The following is a 19189-nucleotide window of genomic DNA, read 5'->3' as shown; positions in this document are numbered from 1 at the left end:
TCAGAATAGACTGGTTGGATCTCCTTGCAGTCCAAGGGACTCTCAAGAGTCTTCTCCAACACCGCAGTTCAAAAGCATCAATTCTTTGGTGCTCAGCCTTATTCACAGTCTAACTCTCACATCCATACATGACCACAGGAAAAACCATAGCCTTGACTAGATGGACTTTAGTTGGCCAGGTAATGTCTCTGCTTTTGAATACGCTGTCTAGGTTGGTCATAACTTTTCTTCCAAAGACTAAGCATCTTTTAATTTCATGGCTTCAGTCACCATCTGCAGTGATTTGGGAGCCCTCCCCCAAAATAGTAGTTTTAGCAACATATAAAACTGTATGAAGTAAAACAGCATAGATACCCCAAGAAAAAAACTAAAAGGTTAAAATCTAAAAATGAAAACCCAAAGTATTCCTTGCTAAAATAAAGATCTAGGTAAAAACAAAACTGAAAATAGGGTATGAAAACTGAAACAGGGTATGAGAATAACCTTTCCTCAAACAGTCATGAACCGGATTCTAAGACAAATGCTCACTACATTTTTACCTCTACATCATGATAAATGATGGACTGGAAGAAGTGCAAGCTGGAATCAAGATTGCTGGGAGAAGTATCAATAAACACAGATAAGCAGGTGACACCATGCTTATGGCAGAAAATTAAGAACAAAAGAGCCTCTTGATGAAAGTGAAAGAGGAGAGTGAAAAAGTTGGCTTAAAAGTCAACATTTAGAAAACTAAGATCATGGCATCTGGTCCCATCACTTCATGACAAAAAGATGGGGAAACAGTGGAAACAGTGGCTGGCTTTATTTTTCTGGGCTCCAAAATCACTGCAGATGGTGACTGTAGCCACGAAATTAAAATACACTTACTCTCTGGAAGGAAAGTTATGACCAACCAAGACAGCATATTAAAAATCAGAGGCATTACTTTGTCAACAAAGGTCTGTCTAGTCAAGGCTATGGTTTTTCCAGTAGTCATGTATGGATGTCAGAGTTGGACTATAAAGAAAGCTGAGTGACAAAGAATTGGTGCTTTTAAACTGTGGTTTTGGAGAAGACTCTGGAGAGTCCCTCAGACTGCAAGGAGATCCCACCAGTCCATCCTAAAGGAGATCAGGCCTGGGTGTTCTTTGGAAGGACTGATGTTGAAGCTGAAACTCCAATACTTTGGCACTCTTGATGCAAAGATCTGACTCATTGGAAAAGACCCTGATGCTGGGAAAGATTGAAGGCAGGAGGAGAAGGGGATGACAGAGGATGAGATGTTTGGATGGCATCACTGACTCAATGGACATGGGTTTGGGTGGACTCCAGTAGTTGGTGGTGGACAGAGAGACCTGGCCTGCTGCTGTTCATGGGGTCGCAGAGTCAGACATGACTGAGAAACTGAACTGAACTGAACCTCTGTATACCAATCTACAGACTAGGAACCTGGTGGATGGTAAGGATTCCAAAAATACTGTTTGGACTATTGAAACTATGAGTGAATAATTAAATCAGCTCAGTTTCTTAAAGCTCAGATTGTCTTTTGTCACAACAAAAGAGAGAAAAGAGGTAAAGCATAGTTCAGGAACTGTGCTTCTCCATCTCTTGAACTTTCCAACAGCAGAAATCAGAATCTAGGTCTGCCTTTTTCAATCCCTCCAAAGCATCAGGTGATGACTACAGCTCAACCTTGGAAACTTCTGAGAAACCTCCCTTCAAGGTTACCTGAGTCTATTCTTTTAGTTTCTAATGCTCTTGAACTGCCTAAGGCTCTTATTGAAGATTGTAGTATTCAGTTAGATTTTAGTCAATTTGTCTACTTGATTAAATTATTCTTAGGAAGATGTTAATTTCTCAAGAGTTGCTTATCAAAAGATGTGACTTAATTGGACGAGTATATTTGGGGATATCTTTGAACTGAATGTTATATATATATATATCGTATCCATTCTGAATACATAAATCCTTATTCTGAGTAGTTCAGGCTCTCCCACGGAGTATCTTGAAAAGGTTGGGCAAGAATGCCCTAAAATTTCAGTGAAGTCTTGCTTTCTTATTTTTGCTCAACATAATTACAAAAATACCATATGTCTTAGTAGTTATCATGACTTGGGAAAATCTTGGTTAAACAATTAATAGAACGACAAAACATGGAAATAGGTGGACTTTGCACTTATAATTTATTGAAGATAGAATTTTTGAGAAGGATTATAAAGAAATGTAGTGGAATCTGTATATAGCCAAGAACTTAGATGATCAGTGGATCCAGCTGCCGCAGAAATTAAGAAGAAATGAGGGTCTTCTGAATGGGTTCCCCCAAACCAGAAGACAGACTCTAGGAACACCATAAGCATTCAAGTCTGTATGCAAATATTTTTGTCTTTTTTGTGTGTGTGCAAGCATACATATACATATGCATACAGACTTATGCAGAGACACAGAGACACACACAGTGCACACACAGTGCACACACACACACATTCACAGGTTACTGAACTCTCCAGTATAGAAAACACCCCTTTCATACATATAACTATATAAAGGAAATCAGAACATGTTTCCCCAAATACATCTCTTTGATATAGATTATGGCTCAGTGGTAAAGAATCTACCTCCCAATTCAGGAGACTCAGGAAATGCAGATTTGATCCCTGGGTTGGGAAGTTCCCCTAAAATAGGATGGCAACCTGCTCCAATATACTTGCCTGGAAAATTCCATGGACTGAGGACCTTGGCGGGCTACAGTCCATACGGTTGCAAAGAGTTGGACACGACTGAGCAACTGAGCACACACATTTTGAATAGAAGACCATCAAAGAGCATCAGATACAAGGAAAGCTCTCTGCCTTCTGTTTGCTTCTGAGCAGAAGATAAATGTACAGAAATGCCTCCCCTCTTTTCTCTACTTCGAAGGACTAAACTTCATCATCTGAAACAACTTTAGACCCTTACCAGCCTTACAGAGGGCACCAGAGGCGCCTACATAACAAACATTACAAACTAGTCTTCATTTACAGCTAGTTTCGCATATGATTGTTTTCTCACAATTTTCAAACCCTAAATACTCAAGGTCCTTTTCCTTTGTTTTGCTATCTCTCTAAAAGTGTATTTTCTACTAAGCTGCAGTATGCACTTAAATTGTAAGCCACATTTTATAGTCACTCATCCCCGAGTTTCTCGCATGCATATCTGAGATAGACTTGTTAATAAACTTGTTTTTCTCCTGTTCATCTATCTTTTGTTACAGAGCTCCCACTGAGCATATAAAATGAATACCTGAAAGTTGTTTCTCCTCTACAAATACTGTACAACAACTTTCATTTCATTGGCTTTTCAATGTCATTTTATATTGTTTGAGCATATTCAGACCTGTGCCTTTCCATGCACAAAACTGTTTACTTTTCATAATAGTAAGTATCATTATATTTCAGTATACTAGGTAACTATTTATGGAAAACAAATAGCATCTGAGAAAATTAGAGTCCAGGTTTTTTTTTTTTTCCCCCTCAAAGCTTAGAATCTTAAAATCTTTCCTCTTTTACCATAGGAAAGAAAAGAGTTTTCTTCCATGTAAGTCCATAGAAAGTTACCAGATCCTTTATTATCCTGGAAAATCATAAAATCAATAACTGGGAAATTGAATTAGAACTTTTCTAACATACAAAATTTAAGCAAAGAGAGTAATGAGTTAATTTTTCTATATGACCAGTACTAAAGTGTTCTGATGGAGAAGGCGATGGCACCCCACTCCAGTCCTCTTGCCTGGAAAATCCCATGGACAGAGGAGCCTGGTAGGCTGCAGTCAATGGGGTTGATAAGAGTCAGACACGATTGAGCAACTTCACTTTCACTTTTCACTTTCATGCATTGGAGAAGGAAATGGCAACCCACTCCAGTGTTCTTGCCTGGAGAATCCCAGGGACGGGAGAGCCTGGTGAGCTGCCGTCTATGGGGTCGCACAGAGTCGGACACGACTGAAGTGACTTAGCAGCAGCAAAATGTTCTGAAGATTATTTCTGGCATAGAACATGAAAGCAAGCATATATGAATAAGTGAATGAAAAAAAAAAAACACAACAAAAAACAAACCATCAATCCATTCAAGTGGCCTTGAGAAACAAGTTAGTTGAAAGCATACACTTATGGTTTCTTTCCAAAATGAATAACTGAAAGTTGTTTCTCCTCTACAAATACTGTACAGCCACTTTTGAAAGAGTTGATTAGAGAGAAAGAAAAGATTTAGGAAGGGTCCAGTGAGTTGAGGGGAGGAGAGATACCAGATATAGTGACCACTAAGAGTCCATTCTAAAGAAGATCAGTCCTGGGTGTCCTTTGGAAGGAATGATGCTAAAGCTGAAGCTCCCGTACTTTGGCTGCCTCATGCAAAGAGTTGATTCATTGGAAAAGACTCTGATACTGGGAAGGATTGGGGGCAGGAGGAGAAGGGGATGACAGAGGATGAGATGGCTGGATGGCATCACTGACTTGATGGTCATGAGTTTGGGTGAACTCCAGGAGTTGGTGATGGACAGGGAGGCCTGGCGCACTGCAATTCATGGGGTTGCAAAGAGTCAGACACGACTGAGCAACTGAAATGAACTGAACTGAACTGAAGAGAGAATTAAGAAATAAATTAGCATATGGAAATAAGCAAGTTAATATGAAAGGCAAAGTTAGAGCTTAAAAAAAAAAGTTAGATAAAGGAATTAGAGTCAGTGAAATCAAATGACCCAAATAGATTGAATAAAATAATATTATTTGTGTTAATTGAAATTAACTATTTAAACTTTTTTTTTAAGATATATGGATTCTCTTGTCCAGCTGAACTTCTTTAAGTTGGGTTAACACACAAATATCTTGGAAAATTAAACTTACACTGAAGGGAACAAAGTTAAAATCTTACACTGAAATTAACACCAGTGTACTTGTTATAAATATCATTTGAAGTCAAATGGAAAGTTACCATAAAATGTTAAGTCCAGTCAGAAACAGATTCTAAGTGAGAAATAACAACCAGATATCTACAAATCTGGCATAATTTCTAATATAATGAATGTAATTCCTTTGTTATTTATCCTTGCCAAATTGAATACCTTTAGTGCAGATATCCTATATATATTTCCTGGGTAAAAAGGAATTATGATTGATTATCTTGTCATAATTAGGGTATTGGAGAGAAAGATATTATTTGAATGTAAGGAAATGTGGTGGATAGTGCCAGAATATCAGGAATATAGGATATCAGACTATCAAAGTTCACAAGATATGTCTCAAAAGTGACATAAACAAGTATCCAAGAATCATTTTAAATAGTGGTCTTCTGCTAATGCACCTATATTTACAAACAAAACACACAAATTCATTTGGAAACAATAAACTTTTCACCAAAACCAGAGTCAGCGATTCCATGTCCATGACTCATTTTGAACAGAGCGTTTTCCTGTAATTTTTCTTTTCTAGGCTCATATCCAGTCATCAGATGCTGAATGACAAGACTTTACAGCAGTTACTGAGAATTAAGGTATCTGAGCACCTAAACAATTGCTGGATCAATGCTCTTTTACTTCCTAACATACAAATTCCAATTGCTCCTTTAAGTTGGTGGGGCAAGGGTTGAATTATGTAAGTTCAGAGTAAATGTGAGTGAAAATCTCTACAACAAGCAAAGAAAGACTAACAGTTAGTTTTTTGGCTTATAATAACCAAATCTGTGTCCTTTGTAAAGTTTTGGTTATTGAACAACCTCAGAACCACTCTGATTGCCAGCAGTAGTCAGAATTGGAATGAGAACAGAAACTGTAGGTCTTAAACAAAGGCTATGAGCATTGGTGGACAATTTTAATTCCTTATCATGAAAGTCAACATAAAATTTAACCTTAACTTCACCTTGGAATTACCAAGAAAAATTTTATAAAATGCGATAGTGATACTAATAATTAGCCAGACTGCTATTAGAAAGCAACAAAAATAAACAAACATACCCCAAAAGCGTAGTTCTGTTGGGTAGACAGAATACAAAGCAACTGAATCAAAGCAAAAGACGTGTTTGGAAAATTGCCTATTGAGATAAGAATGTCAGTTCCATGGTCAGGTTTCCATTGGTCACATAATTTTATTGAGGTAACATTCTCTTCTTTGGTAGTGACATTTATTCCATTAAGGAAATTGCTCAGTCCTGTCGACTCTTTGTGACCTTTTGGACTGGAGCCTGCCAGGTTCCTCTGTCCATGGAATTTTTCAGGCAAGAATACTGGAAAGGGTTGCCATTTCCTCCTCCAGGGATAATTTCTGAACTAGGGATTGAACCTGAGTCTCCTGCATTGCACACAGATTCTTTACCTGCTGAGTCATTGGGGAAGCCTGCCATTTTCCCATCTAAAATGATACATGTATGCATGGGACATTTTGAAAGAGGTTGCAATTATCTTCATTACCTCCACCATAGTTTGGCGTCAGGTCAAATAACGGGGAGGGAATGCAGCCCAGCAAATCAACAAAAAAATTGGATTAAAGATTTACTGAGCATGGTCCTGCCCATCAGAACAAGATGCAGTTTTCCCCTCAGTCAGTCTCTCCCATCTGGAAGCTTCCATAAGCCTCCTATTCTTCTCAATCAGAGGGCAGCCAAAATGAAGACCATAATCACAGAAAACTAACCAATTTCATCACATGGACCACAGCCTTGTCTAGCTCAATGAAACTATGAGCCATGTTGTGTAGGGCCAGCCAAGACAGACGGGTCATGGTGGAGAGTTCTGACAAAACATGGTCTGCTGGAGAAGAGAATGGCAAACCATTTCAGTATTCTTGTTTGAGAACCACACGAATAGTATGAAAAGGCAAAACCATAGGACACTGAGATATGAACTTCTCAGGTTGGTAGGTGCCCATATGCTACTGGAGATCAGTGGAGAAATAATTTCAGAAAGAATGAGGAGTTGGTTCAAAGCAAAAACAATGTTCAGTTGTGGATGTGACTGGTGATGGAAGTGAAGTCTGATGCTGTAAAGAGCAACATTGCATATGAACCTGGAATGTTATGTCCATGAATCAAGGCAAATTGGAAGTTGTCAAACAGGAGATGGTAAGAGTGAACACTGACATTTTAGGGGCAAACTAAAATGGACTGGAATGGGTGAATTTAACTCAGATGAATGTTACATCTACTACTGTGGGCAGGAATCCCTTAGAAGAAATGGAGTAGCCATCATAGTCAACAAAAGAGTCTGAAATGCAGTACTTGGATGCAATTTCAAAAATGACAGAATAATCTCTGTTCATTTCCAATCTCTGTTTGATTCAATGTCACAGTAATCCAAGTCTGTGCCCTGACCAGTAATGCTGAAGAAGCTGAAGTTGAATGGTTCTCTGAAGACCTACAAGACCTTCCAGAACTAACACTCACCAAAAGATGTTTTCATTATAGCTGACTGGAATACAAAAGTAGGAAGTAAAGAAATACCTGGAGTAACAACAGTCAAATTTGGCCTTGGAGTACAGAATGAAGCAGGGCAAAGACTAATAGAGTTTTGCCAAAAGAATGCACTAGTCTTAGCAAACACCATCTTCTAACAATGCAAAAGAAGACACTACACATCACCAGATGGTCAATACCAAAATCAGGTTGATTATATTGCTTGCTACCATGGATGGAGAAGCTCTATACATTCAGTAAAACAAGACCAGGAGTTGACTGTGGCTAAGATCATGAACTCCTTATTGCCAAATTCAGACTTAAATTGAAGAAAGTAGGGAAAACAACTAGACCATTCAGGTAGGACATAAATCCAATCCCTTACTATTATACAGTGGAAGTGGCAAATAGATTCAAGGGATTATATCTGATAGACAGAGTGCCTGAAGAATTATGGATGGAGGTTTGTGACATTGTACAGAAGGCAGTGGTCAAGACCATCCCAGAGAAAAAGTAATGCAAAAAGGCAAAATGGTTGTCTGAGGAGGCCTTACAAATAGCTGTGAAAAGAAAAGAAGCTAGTGGAAAAAGAGAAAAGGAAAGATATACCCATTTGAATGCAGAGTTCCAAGGAATAGCAAGGAGAGATAAGAAAGCTCTTCTCAGTGATCAGTGAAAAGAAATAGAGGAAAACAATAGAATGGGAAAGATTAGAGATCTCTTGAAGAAAATTAGAGATACTAAGGGAACATTTCATGCAAAGATGGACACAATAAAAGACAAAAATGGTATAGCCTTAATAGAAGCAGAAGAAATTAAGAAGAGGTGGCAAGAATACACAGAGGAACTGTACAAAAAAGAACTTCATGACCCAGATAACCACGATGGACTGGTCACTTACTGAGAACCAGACATCCTGGGATGAAAAGTCAAGTGGGCCTTAGGAAGCATCACTATGAACAAAGCTAGTGGAGGTGATGGAATTCCAGCTGAACTATTTCAAATCCTGAAAGATAACACTGTGAAAGTGCTGAACTAAATTTACCAGCAAATTTGGAAAACTCAGCAGTCACCACAGGACTGGAAAAGGTCAGTTTTCATTCCAATCCCAAAGAAAGGCAATGCTAAACAATGTTTAAACTACCGCATAATTGCACTCATCTCATACACTAGTAAAATAATGTTCAAAATTCTCCAAGCCAAATTTCAACAGTAGGTGAACCATGAAATTCCACATGTTCAAGCTCGATTTAGAAAAGGTAGAAGAACCAGAGATCAAATTGCCAACATCCATTGGATCATCAGAAAATCAAGAGAGTTCCAGAAAATATCTACATCAGCTTATGACTATACCAAATGCTTTGACTGTATGGATCACAACAACCTCTGGAAAATTCTTAAAGACATGGGAATAACAGACCACCTGACCTGTCTCCTGAGAAATCTGTATGCAAATCAAGAAGAAACAGTTAGAACTAGACCTGGAACAACTGAATGGTTACAAATCAGGAAAGGAGTACGTCAAGGTTGTATATTGACACCCTGCTTATTTAACTTATATGTGGAGTACGTTATGTGAAATTCTGGATTGGATGGACAAAAGCTGGTATCAAGATTGCCAAGAGAAATACCAATAACCTGATATGCAGGTGACATCACCCTTATGGCAGAAAGTGAAGAATTACTAAAGAGCCTCTTGTTGAAAGTGAAAGAGGAGAGTGAAAAAGTTGGCTTAAAACTCAACATTCAGAAAACTAAGATTATGGCATCTGGTCCCATCACTTCACTGCAAATAGATTGGGAAACAAAGGAAACAGTGACATCCTTTATTTTTTTGAGCTCCATAATCACTGCAGATGGTGACTAAAGCCATAAAATTAAAACACACTTACTCCTTAGAAAGAAAGTTATGACCAAGACAGCATATTGAAAAGCAGAGACATTACTTTGCCAACAAAGGTCCGTCTAGTCAAGGCTATTGTTTTTCCTGTGGTCATGTATAGATGTGAGAGTTGGACTGTGAAGAAGGCTGAGTGCCAAAGAATTGATGTTTTTGAACTGTGGTGTTGGAGAAGACTCTTGAGAGCCCCTTGGACTACAAGGAGATCCAACCAGTCCATCCTAAAGGAGATCAGTCCTGGTTGTTCATTGGAAGGACTGATGTTGAAGCTGAAACTCCAATATTTTGGTCACCTGATGCAAAGAGCTGACTCATTCGAAAAGACCCTGATGCTGGGAAAGATTGAAGGCAGGAGGAAAATGGGATGATAGAGGATGAGATGGTTGGATGGCTTCATTGACTGGATCGATATGATTTTGAATAGGCCCCGAAAGTTGGTGGTCAACAGGGAAGCCTGGTGTGCTGCAGTTCATGGGCTTGCAGAGTTGGACACAATTGAAAGACTGAGCTGAACTAAACTGAAAGCTTGATCTCTTATTCTAGTATTCTAGTACCTCTCCAACCCAAGTAATCCAACATGAGTCAATATTTTGCTTCCTCTAGCTTTTCCTGTTCTTTGAGTTTTTAATATTCTCTTTATTAAGTATATAAAAGATTTTCATCCAATGCTGTTTTTGGAAAGTTTGATACATGTATTCAATTATGGCACTTGCATAATAAGATACTGTTTGCAATTATTTCAAAATATTACAAGCAAACTCCCATGAGAAATTAGATGGCAATAATAAGAGTGATTTTGTGAGCAACAACAGAGAAAATTGATAGAGATAGTATGATATAAATCTCTTTACTTCCCATATAGCCTTGGTATGCTAAATTATTCATTAAATATGTTAAGAAAAAAATAATTATGTCTATTGATAAGTACATGCTCACCATAAAAAATGTCAAGACTAAGGCTGTCAAATATTCAAACGCTGATGCTAGCTGTGATATAGGTGCTATGGGAAACTACAGAAGTTCTTCAGGGATTCCTCAGAAGTCAGCTAAAACAGGATGACAAAATTCTTCTTGGAAAAGCAAATATTTGTGTTAACTGAAACACCCCAAAGAGCTCAACCTTTTGGCCCAACTTGTGCCAAACAACTTACACTTGTTCAAGTCAGCCAGATTCTGTGCCAAGGACTTTACTGAGATTGGGTCTCTCATATAAGGGTGAAAAGTGATCCTCAGCTGCAACATCTAAAACTTACTGCCTTTATTTAATCTCTACTCTTGTAAGTTATAGCCTGTAATATATTTTTGACATTATAGATGCTTGCTGCTGCTAAGTCGCTTCAGTCGTGTCCAACTCTGTGTGACCCCATAGACAGCAGCCCACCAGGCTCCCTAGTCCCTGGGATTCTCCAGGCAAGAACACTGGAGTGGATTGCCATTTCTTTCTCCAATGCATGAAGGTGAAAAGAGAAAGTGAAGTCGCTCAGTTGTGTCTGACTCTTAGCGACCCCATGGACTGCAGCCCACCAGGCTCCACTGTTCATGGGATTTTCCAGGCAAGAGTAATATATATATAACAAATAGATGAAAGTTTGCTTGTATGCTGCTGCTGCTACTGCTAAGCCGCTTCAGTCGTGTCTGACACTGCGCAACCACCATAGACAGCAGCCCACCAGGCTCCCCAGTCCCCAGGATTCTCCAGGCAAGAACACTGGAATGGGTTGCCATTTCCTGTTCCAGTGCATGAAAGTGAAATGTGAAAGTGAAGTCGCTCAGTCGTATCTGACTGTTCACGAGCCCATGGTAGACTGGAGCCTACGAGGCTCCTCCATCCATGGGATTTTCCAGGCAAAAGTACTGGAGTGGGTTGCCATTTCCTTCTCCTTGGTTGTTTAAAAATGGGTAAATACAGAATCAAATTCTCAATTTCATAAGATGAATTTGACTGTTTCATTATAATTCTATGTACTGGAAGTTGGATTTTCAAAATAAACTATGTATTTTATAATAGTTTCTTTTTAAAGGAAAGATGTTAAAATAAATCATACTCATTATGGCTTGATGAAGATATGCTAAATATATCTTGACTTTTTTTTAATCTGTAACTTGAAGGATATATGTGATGCCAGTGGAGTGTGTCACTAAAACCAGTAGAATACTGTCCAATGTAAACCCTAAATACTAACGATTTATGCTCCAAAATACATGAAGATGAGGTTTGCATTTAAAATATAAGAAAGCTGTGGTACATATACACAATGGAGTATTACTCAGCTGTTAAAAAGAATTCATTTGAATCAGTTCTGATGAGATGGATGAAACTGGAGCCGATTATACAGAGTGAAGTAAGCCAGAAAGAAAAACACCAATACAGTATACTAACACATATATATGGAATTTAGGAAGATGGCAATGACGACCCTGTATGCAAGACAGCAAAAAGACACAGATGTGTATAACGGACTTTTGGACTCAGAGGGAGAGGGAGAGGGAGGGGTGGGATGATTTGGGAGAATGGCATTCTAACATGTATACTATCATGTAAGAATTGAATCGCCAGTCTATGTCTGACGCAGGATACATCATGCTTGGGGCTGGTGCGTGGGGATGACCCAGAGAGATGTTATGGGGAGGGAGGTGGGAGGGGGTTCATGTTTGGGAACTCATGTAAGAATTAAAGATTTTAAAATTTAAAAATAAAAAACTAAAATATATATATATGTATATATATATATGTATATAATTTGTAACACCTTAGGACACCCATAGACATATACACATACAGGAAAAAAAGAAACAACTATGTTGTTTTAGATTTGTTTTTGGCCATTAGAAAAGATGTGGACAATCTTATTTATTGTGGGGGAGGGGGCAAGGATGGTTAAAGAGTCACAAAACAGTTAATGTGGTATACCACGTTATTAAAATAAAGCCACAAATCACATTATGTCTCAATAGACACAGAAAAAGCACTTGACAAGATTCAACATCAATTCAAGATTAAAAACTCTCATCATAGTTGGTTTAGAGGGAACATAGCTCAACATAATAAAGGTCATTTATGAGAAACCCACATCTAATGTCATACTCAAAGGTGAAACACTGAAATATCTCATCTCAAATCAGAAACTAAACAAGGATGTCCACTTTTGCCACTTTCATTTAATAGAGTATTGGAAATCTTAGCCTCAATAATCAAAAACTAAAAAATAATTAAATACATCCAAATTGTAAGGGAAGGAAAAAACTGAAACTATTTGCAGATGACTTGATACTATATATTGAAAGACCTAAGTCTCTACAAAAAGAGTAGAAGTGATACGTAAGTTCAATAAATTTGTAGGATACAAGATTAGCACAAGAAATCTTTTGCTTTTATATAGACTAATATAATGAACTGCCAGAAAGAGAAAAATAAGAAAATAATCTTATTTAAAATGGCACAAAAATAATAAATCAGCCAGGAATAAACTTAACCAAAGATGTGAAAGGCTTATACTCTGTAAAATATAAAATATTTTTAGGGAAATTAGATAAATTGTCTTGTTTAAGCTTCAGAGATGAAACAGAGCAGGCCTTTGACCTTGCTTCTAACCTTCCTGGACACTGCTCTGACTGTGAGTGACTGCTGTTTGTGCCTGCCTGCAAGACTTGGAGCATCCTAAATAATACGGGGGAGGAATCTTGAGATTGTTGAGCCCTGGAGGGGGCCTGGCCAACCAAGCCCCAGGCTTAACAACATTCTAAGTTTTACATGACAAAATAAACAGCGTTACATGAAACCAGAGCTGTGATTTCCTCTCAGATTGATGATGATATCAGTTTGCATTCCGGGACTATAAGCAGGAACCTTAAACTGCAATCTCACCCACGGAGTGGATATCCTACCTGGGACGTTTTCCCAGTTGGGACTCCAGATGTTCTATGTCATGGGACTTACTAGTACCATTTCAGTCTGGATGTTGGTCAAAATCCAATTTGGTGATGTATTTTGCTATTTCTACTTCTCCTTTCTCTTAATGTTCAGTTCAGTTCATTTCAGTCACTCAGTTGTGTCCGACTCTTTGCGACCCCGTGAATCGCAGCAAGCCAGGCCTCCCTGTCCATCACCAACCCCCGGAGTTCACTCAGACTCACGTCCATCGAGTCAGTGATATCATCCAGCCGTCTCATCCTCTGTCGTCCCCTTCTGCTCCTGCCCCCAATCCCTCCCAACATTAGAGTCTTTTCCAATGAGTCAACTCTTCACACGCGGTGGCCAAAGTACTGGAGTTTCAGTGTCAGTATCATTCTCTCCAAAGAAATCCCAGGGTTGATCTCCTTCAGAATGGACAGGTTGGATCTCCTTGCAGTCCAAGGGACTCTCAAGAGTCTTCTCCAACACCACAGTTCAAAAGCATCAATTCTTCAGTGCTCAGCTTTCTTCACAGTCCAACTCTCACATCCATACATGACCACTGGAAAACCATAGCCTTGACTAGATAATTTTCTAATAAATATTTGTTATTTATTTGTATATATTGAGTGACTTATCTTGTTAACAAGTTCTTTGAAACAAAAGTGAAAACTTTCTACAAAACAAATATCGATGAAGAAATTTGAAAATTATGGACTACGTGGAAAGTAGTCTAGATTCATAGTTTGGAAAAAATAATATTGTTAAAATGCCATATGAAGAAAAACAATCTACAAATTTAATGCAATCCCTATCAAAATACTCATGACACATTTCACTTAACTAGAACAAATACTTCTAAAATTTATATGTGACCACAGAAGAGGACATCTCCACGCCATTGGTGGAATTGTAAATTGATGCAGCCACTAAGGAAAAGAGTATGTACTTTTCTCAAAAGAACTAAAAATAAAAATACCATACAATCCTGCAATTCCATTGCTGGGTACATATCCAAAGAAGCAAAAACACTAATTCAAAAAGATACAATCACCTCAGGGTTCATAGGAGCATTGTTTACATTTGCCAACTTAAGTATCCATCAATAGGTAAATGAATAAATAAGGCATGATATATAAACTGCCAAGAAATTTACTATTATTTTCTAATAATAATGGTATATAGTCAACAAAAAATTAAATAATTGTGTTGTACACCTGAAACTAATACAATATTTTAAACCAATTATGCTTCATTTTTCTCAAATGTGGATAACATTTTTTAATTTTTTTTAAAATTTGTGTTTATATAGGACTATGGTTCTTCACTAGACTTACTGTGATAATTGTTTCATGATCTATTTAAGTCAATTAATTATACATGTATATAGATTTTTATCTTAATAAAATTGGGAGAAAAACATCATAAAAATAATAAAAGAAATTAGAGGTTGGGTTAGACATTTCTTTTTAAAGATGCTAATAATTCAATAGCATGGTGAGAGGGTTTTTGGTTGAAGCAAAGATGCAGTGGCATAAAAGAAGTGTGCAAAATAGGAGTACATAGAGGTAAGATGGAACTGGATGATAGATGTAATATTGACAAAGGATTAAGTGATAGATGCAGTGAATTTTAGTCAGTTTCAGCTCTTAGCACAACAAAAGGCACCCATACTGTATCCCAGCTATGTGATAGGTAGCTAGCTGTGTACTTATTCTAGGATCAATTTGCAGATAGCTTGAAGAATGCAGGGTGGGCAAAAATGAAACTGTCATCTAAATACTGGGAATCTATACTCTGGTCGCTGCTTCTGATGACAGAGGTGCAAACAATGAGGAGTACAGTCATTGCTATTACACCTTCTTGCATTATTTCAAGTCTCTCATGCTCTAGCTGAGTGGCTTCCATGCATATAAAGGGCCAGTTGCCATTCCTACTTTTCAGTTTTTCTTTTTACCTTTTTGGGAGACAGACTTTAAAATCTAAGACATTGAGAAGAAACCACATATACAAGAAATTAACAAATCATCACACATGCTCAAGGAAAAACGTATGCTCAGAAATGACCTGAAAATAACTTGAATTTATTGGCATAGAAACCATCTATAACCAAATCAGCAGAAACAATAAGCAAAAAGAAAGAAAGAAAGAAAGAAAGAAAGAAAGAAAGAAAGAAAAAACCCTGATAAAGAAGAAACCATAGTAACCACATTATTGCACTAAAATATCTAGCTTCAAATGACAACAACAAAAAAGTCAAAGTCATACAAATAAGGTTCATAAAGAGGAAAAGATTCAACAAACACTGCTCTTAAAAAGATCTGATGGCAGATCAATGAGACAAATACTTTTAAACATTTATTTTAAATATGTTCAAAGAACCAAAAGAAGGCAAGGAAAAAGTTAAGAATATGATGTGTAAACAAAATGGAAACACCACACAGAGAGAGATTTAGTGAAGAAAAGTGAACACAGGCTAAAGAATCATGAAATTTCCAAGTGGCCCAACACTCACATATTGTGAGCGACCCAAAAAGAAGAAGAGAAAAAAGACAGTAAATATCTGAATAAATCATAATAAAAGCTTTCTAAATTTGATGAAGTATAGGATTGTAACAATTACGCAACAAACTCCAAGAAAGATGAACTCAAGGAGACCAGCAACAAGACACATTATAATCAAACTTTTCAAAGCCAAACACAAACAGAACATCTTAAAAGTAGGTAAAGAGAAACAACACATTACATACAAAGGACTCTTGATAAGATAATAGCAGAATTCTCATCAAAGACTCTGAAGACCAAAAGCCAGTGGTCAATATATTGAAAGTGCTAGAAAAGCAAGAAACCTGTTAAAGAATCCTAGATCTGGCAAAACTGATCTTCAAAACTGAGAAAGAAATAAAGACATTACCAGATAAACAAAAGCTGAGGGATTGTGTCACTATTTAGCCCTGTCCTGCAAAAATGTTAGCTAGCCCTGCAAATTGAAGTGAATGAACACTAGACATACTTGAAGCTTGATGAAAATCTAAAAATCTCAGTAAAGGTAAGTACATCAGCAATTATAAAAGCTAGTGTAATTAAGTAAGAGTTTGCAACTTCACTTTTGATTTTCTAAATAAATCAAGAAACTAAGACCTACAAAATAATTGGTACTACTTTATGTTTTGGAGCAAACAATTAAAAATTCAATTTGGCAACATAAAAACTGAAACAAATGAATATGACTGTATACAAGAATAGAGTTTCCGTGTTATTGAAATTAAGCTGGTATCATTTCAAATTAGCATTAAATTTTTAGGATATTAGATGTAATTATGCTGATAACCTCAAAGATAAGAGTAGTAGCATATTCACACGAGAAATGAGAGTAATTGTGAAAATTAGGAACAAAAAAATCTACAAGACAAATTAAAAGAAAAGAGTAAAATAATATAAGGCCAACCCTATCTTTAAAATTACTTTAATTATAAATGAATTCATCTCTGTATTCAAAAGACAGAGGTTGGTAGAATAGATAATAACACACGATCCAAATATACCCGGTTTGAAGTACAAAGAAAAAATTCGTTGAAAATGAAAAGTTGAAAATGTATATTTCATGAAAATAATAGAAGAGAGCAGGAATGGCTAATTGCATATTAGACAAATTAGACTTTAAAGCAGAAGTCTATTAACATGCACAAAAAATAAGAAAATTAAGTATTAATAAACACTTCAATAAGTCAAGATATACAAATTATCAAAAGTTATATACACAGCACAGACCATCCAAATTCATGAGGCAAAAAGGGATAGAATGAAAGGAGAAATAGAAATTTTAAAAATAAAAGTTGAAATTTTTATATCCACTGTCCAATGAATGACCAATCAGAGAGAAGTTAAACAAAGAAATAAGAACTTCAATGATACAATAAAGACAAAAGTCTGATAGATCAAGACCATACTACCAAAAAAACAAACAAAAAAACCCACAACATATGCATTCTTTTCAAATGCACAATAAATATTTTCCATGATAGAACATATGTTTGGTCAGAAATTTTCTCAATAGACTCGACATGATAATTAACATACAAAGTAACTTTTCCAACAACAACAGGATAGTGTTAGAAATAAAAAAAAGTGCAAGAAAAACTAAAAAAAAAAAAAAGAATCATATTTGTGAAGACTAAACTGTCAACTCAAACAAACAATTAATCAAAGAATATTTTAAAATGTTGTAAATGAAGGCAGTAACACAACATACCAAAATTTAGGGGACTCAGTGATAACAGTGGTATGGGAGAAATTTATAGGTATAAATGCTTACATTAAAAAAAAAATCTCAAGTCAACAACTGAACTTCACCCTCAAGGAACTAGAAAAATATAGGATTAACTAAACCCAAATTTAGATTAAGAAAGGAAAGATTAGAGCAGAAATAAGCAAATAGAGAATAGAAAAACAATAGGGAAAAATTATAAAACCACATTTGTTCTTTAAAGAGATCAACAAAATTGACAAACCTATAGCTTATACAAACTAAGAAACATGAGGATAACCAAAATTACTAAAATCAGAAATATAAGTAGGGATATTATGCCTGATAAGAAGAGATAAGATTGATTATGTGAGAAAATGATAAATGATTGCATTACCCCCAATATAGACACCTAAACAAAATATACAAATTTTTTGAAACAAGTAAGCAAAAGGAAAAATAAAATTTACCAAAGACAAAATATATTTATCTTTAAAAATCTGATATAACATTAATGAGTAAAGAGACTGAATCAGTGTCAAGAATTTCCCCAAGAAGAAAAGTCCTGTACACAATAGCTTCACTGATAAATTTTAACAAATATTTAAGTATGAATTCACACAAATCTTTCTCAAAAAAAAATTAACAGGAAAAAAAAAAAAGAAGGCAACATTCCTAACTCTATCTTTAAAGCCAGTGTCTCTCCAAACCAAGACAAAGACATTAAAGGTGAACTACAGACTGATATTCCTTAAAAACAAGAAAGCAGAAATCCTTTACTAAAGAAATAGAGGAAAAGAAGAGAACGGGAAAGACTAGAGATCTCTTCAAGAAAATTAGAGATACCAAGGGAATATTTCATGCAAAGTTGGGCTCGATAAAGGACAGAAATGGTATGGACCTAACAGAAGCAGAAAATATTAAGAAGAGGTGGCAAGAATCCACAGAAGAACTGTACAAAAAAGATCTTTATGACCCAGATAATCACGATGATGTGATCACTCACCTAGAGTCAGACATCCTGGAATGTGAAGTCAAGTGGGCCTTAGAAAGCATAGTGGACAAAGCTAGTGGAGGTGATGGAATTCCAGTTGAACTATTTCAAATCCTGAAAAATGATGCTGTGAAAGTGCTGAACTAAATATGCCAACAAATGTGGAAAACTCAGCAGTGGCCACAGGACTGGAAAAGGTCAGTTTTCATTCCAATCCCAAAGAAAGGCAATGACAAAGAATGCTCAAACTACCTCACAATTGCACTCATCTCACATGCTAGTGGAGTAACGATCAAAATTCCCCAAGCCAGGCTTCAGCAATACGTGAACGGTGAACTTCCTGATGTTCAAGCTGGTTTTAGAAAAGGCAGAGGAACCAGAGATCAAATTGCCAACATTTGCTGGATCATGGAAAAAGCAAGAGAGTTCCAGAAAAACATCTATTTCTGCTTTATTGACTATGCCAAAGCCTTTGACTGTGTGGATCACAATACACTGGGAAATTCTGAAAGAGATGGGAATACCAGACCACCTGACCTGCCTCTTGAGAAATTTGTATGCAGGTGAGAAAGCAACAGTTAGAACTGAACATGGAACAGACTGGTTCCACATAGGAAAAGGAGTATGTCAAGGCTGTATATTGTCACCCTATTTATTTAACTTATATGCAGAGTACATCATGAGAAACGCTGGACTGGAAGAAACACAAGCTGGAATCAAGATGGCCAGGAGAAATATCAATAACCTCAGATATGCAGATGA

Source organism: Ovis aries, chromosome 4 (genome assembly GCF_016772045.2).
Source record: "Ovis aries strain OAR_USU_Benz2616 breed Rambouillet chromosome 4, ARS-UI_Ramb_v3.0, whole genome shotgun sequence".
NCBI lineage: Eukaryota > Metazoa > Chordata > Mammalia > Artiodactyla > Bovidae > Ovis > Ovis aries.
Note: the sequence above shows the minus strand (reverse complement) of the source record.